General features: G+C 51.9%; 7 non-coding genes across 7 annotated transcripts; all 7 read right to left on the reverse strand.

Moving 5' to 3' along the window:
* Nucleotides 1-288: 288 nt before the first annotated feature.
* Nucleotides 289-407, reverse strand: LOC119346307. The gene has a single exon (XR_005167570.1). It is a non-coding gene; the product is annotated as a 5S ribosomal RNA (ribosomal RNA).
* A 297-nt stretch (nucleotides 408-704) lies between these two features.
* On the reverse strand, nucleotides 705-823 carry LOC119346166. Its single transcript, XR_005167423.1, has one exon. It is a non-coding gene; the product is annotated as a 5S ribosomal RNA (ribosomal RNA).
* A 297-nt stretch (nucleotides 824-1,120) lies between these two features.
* Nucleotides 1,121-1,239, reverse strand: LOC119346465. The gene has a single exon (XR_005167734.1). It is a non-coding gene; the product is annotated as a 5S ribosomal RNA (ribosomal RNA).
* Nucleotides 1,240-1,536: 297 nt separating this feature from the next.
* On the reverse strand, nucleotides 1,537-1,655 carry LOC119346195. The gene has a single exon (XR_005167457.1). It is a non-coding gene; the product is annotated as a 5S ribosomal RNA (ribosomal RNA).
* Nucleotides 1,656-1,952: 297 nt separating this feature from the next.
* On the reverse strand, nucleotides 1,953-2,071 carry LOC119346206. Its single transcript, XR_005167471.1, has one exon. It is a non-coding gene; the product is annotated as a 5S ribosomal RNA (ribosomal RNA).
* A 297-nt stretch (nucleotides 2,072-2,368) lies between these two features.
* Nucleotides 2,369-2,488, reverse strand: LOC119346412. The gene has a single exon (XR_005167684.1). It is a non-coding gene; the product is annotated as a 5S ribosomal RNA (ribosomal RNA).
* A 297-nt stretch (nucleotides 2,489-2,785) lies between these two features.
* LOC119346376 lies at nucleotides 2,786-2,904 on the reverse strand. The gene has a single exon (XR_005167645.1). It is a non-coding gene; the product is annotated as a 5S ribosomal RNA (ribosomal RNA).
* Nucleotides 2,905-3,163: the final 259 nt, after the last annotated feature.

The raw sequence follows: 3,163 nt of genomic DNA on the forward strand, positions 1-3,163 counted from the left end.
CCCCGGTCTCCGTCCCTTATCCTTGCCCCTCCCAGCTCCACTACAAAGACGATTGTACATTGCTTTGGCCGCTCCCTCTCAACTACGGAGACGAGTTTAACGCGGTTTCCACCCCTCCCTCTCAACCGCACCAGTGCACGCTTGCCGCGCCACAACGCCGACGCTGGACCCGTGAATCGTGAGCACCCAGCTATGACTTACCGCACTCGTGCAAAATAATAAAACACGGTAAATATATTACTTACACGTGCGTTTTGTTCTGCAAGCGGCGCGAAAAAAATTAAAAAGGGAATGCAACACGAGGACTTCCCAGAAGGTCACCCATCCTAGTACTACTCTCGCCCAAGCACGCTTAACTTCGGAGTTTTGATGGGATCCGATGCTTTAGTGCTGGTATGATCGCATCCGACCTGTTACCCCGGTCTTCGTCCCTTATCCTTGCCCCTCCCAGCTCCACTACAAAGACGATTGTACATTGCTTTGGCCGCTCCCTCTCAACTACGGAGACGAGTTTAACGCGGTTTCCACCCCTCCCTCTCAACCGCACCAGTGCACGCTTGCCGCGCCACAACGCCGACGCTGGACCCGTGAATCGTGAGCACCCAGCTATGACTTACCGCACTCGTGCAAAATAATAAAACACGGTAAATATATTACTTACACGTGCGTTTTGTTTTGCAAGCGGCGCGAAAAAAATTAAAAAGGGAATGCAACACGAGGACTTCCCAGGAGGTCACCCATCCTAGTACTACTCTCGCCCAAGCACGCTTAACTTCGGAGTTCTGATGGGATCCGGTGCTTTAGTGCTGGTATGTTCGCATCCGACATGTTACCCCGGTCTTCGTCCCTTATCCTTGCCCCTCCCAGCTCCACTACAAAGATGATTGTACATTGCTTTGGCCGCTCCCTCTCAACTACGGAGACGAGTTTAACGCGGTTTCCACCCCTCCCTCTCAACCGCACCAGTGCACGCTTGCCGCGCCACAACGCCGACGCTGGACCCGTGAATCGTGAGCACCCAGATATGACTTACCGCACTCGTGCAAAATAATAAAACACGGTAAATATATTACTTACACGTGCGTTTTGTTTTGCAAGCGGCGCGAAAAAAATTAAAAAGGGAATGCAACACGAGGACTTCCCAGGAGGTCACCCATCCTAGTACTACTCTCGCCCAAGCACGCTTAACTTCAGAGTTCTGATGGGATCCGGTGCTTTAGTGCTGGTATGATCGCATCCGACATGTTACCCCGGTCTTCGTCCCTTATCCTTGCCCCTCCCAGCTCCACTACAAAGACGATTGTACATTGCTTTGGCCGCTCCCTCTCAACTACGGAGACGAGTTTAACGCGGTTTCCACCCCTCCCTCTCAACCGCACCAGTGCACGCTTGCCGCGCCACAACGCCGACGCTGGACCCGTGAATCGTGAGCACCCAGCTATGACTTACCGTACTCGTGCAGAATAATAAAACACGGTAAATATATTACTTACACGTGCGTTTTGTTTTGCAAGCGGCGCGAAAAAAATTAAAAAGGGAATGCAACACGAGGACTTCCCAGGAGGTCACCCATCCTAGTACTACTCTCGCCCAAGCACGCTTAACTTCGGAGTTCTGATGGGATCCGGTGCTTTAGTGCTGGTATGATCGCATCCGACATGTTACCCCGGTCTTCGTCCCTTATCCTTGCCCCTCCCAGCTCCACTACAAAGACGATTGTACATTGCTTTGGCCGCTCCCTCTCAACTACGGAGACGAGTTTAACGCGGTTTCCACCCCTCCCTCTCAACCGCACCAGTGCACGCTTGCCGCGCCACAACGCCGACGCTGGACCCGTGAATCGTGAGCACCCAGCTATGACTTACCGCACTCGTGCAAAATAATAAAACACGGTAAATATATTACTTACACGTGCGTTTTGTTTTGCAAGCGGCGCGAAAAAAATTAAAAAAGGAATGCAACACGAGGACTTCCCAGGAGGTCACCCATCCTAGTACTACTCTCGCCCAAGCACGCTTAACTTCGGAGTTCTGATGGGATCCGGTGCTTTAGTGCTGGTATGATCGCATCCGACATGTTACCCCGGTCTTCGTCCCTTATCCTTTCCCCTCCCAGCTCCACTACAAAGACGATTGTACATTGCTTTGGCCGCTCCCTCTCAACTACGGAGACGAGTTTAACGCGGTTTCCACCCCTCCCTCTCAACCGCACCAGTGCACGCTTGCCGCGCCACAACGCCGACGCTGGACCCGTGAATCGTGAGCATCCAGCTATGACTTACCGCACTCGTGCAAAATAATAAAACACGGTAAATATATTACTTACACGTGCGTTTTGTTTTGCAAGCGGCGCGAAAAAAATTAAAAAGAGAATGCAACATGAGGACTTCCCAGGAGGTCACCCATCCTAGTACTACTCTCGCCCAAGCACGCTTTAACTTCGGAGTTTTGATGGGATCCGGTGCTTTAGTGCTGGTATGATCGCATCCGACTTGTTACCCCGGTCTTCGTCCCTTATCCTTGCCCCTCCCAGCTCCACTACAAAGACGATTGTACATTGCTTTGGCCGCTCCCTCTCAACTACGGAGACGAGTTTAACGCGGTTTCCACCCCTCCCTCTCAACCGCACCAGTGCACGCTTGCCGCGCCACAACGCCGACGCTGGACCCGTGAATCGTGAGCACCCAGCTATGACTTACCGCACTCGTCCAAAATAATAAAACACGGTAAATATATTACTTACACGTGCGTTTTGTTTTGCAAGCGGCGCGAAAAAAATTAAAACGGGAATGCAACACGAGAACTTCCCAGGAGGTCACCCATCCTAGTACTACTCTCGCCCAAGCACGCTTAACTTCGGAGTTTTGATGGGATCCGGTGCTTTAGTGCTGGTGTGATGACATCCGACATGTTACCCCGGTCTTCGTCCCTTATCCTTGCCCCTCCCAGCTCCACTACAAAGACGATTGTACATTGCTTTGGCCGCTCCCTCTCAACTACGGAGACGAGTTTAACGCGGTTTCCACCCCTCCCTCTCAACCGCAGAGTGCACGCTTGCTGCGCCACAACGCCAACGCTGGACCCGTGAATCGTGAGCACCCAGCTATGACTTACCGCACTCGTGCAAAATAATAAAACACGGTAAATATATTACTTACACGTGC

This window comes from Triticum dicoccoides, unplaced genomic scaffold (assembly GCF_002162155.2).
Source record: "Triticum dicoccoides isolate Atlit2015 ecotype Zavitan unplaced genomic scaffold, WEW_v2.0 scaffold4092, whole genome shotgun sequence".
Lineage (NCBI taxonomy): Eukaryota > Viridiplantae > Streptophyta > Magnoliopsida > Poales > Poaceae > Triticum > Triticum dicoccoides.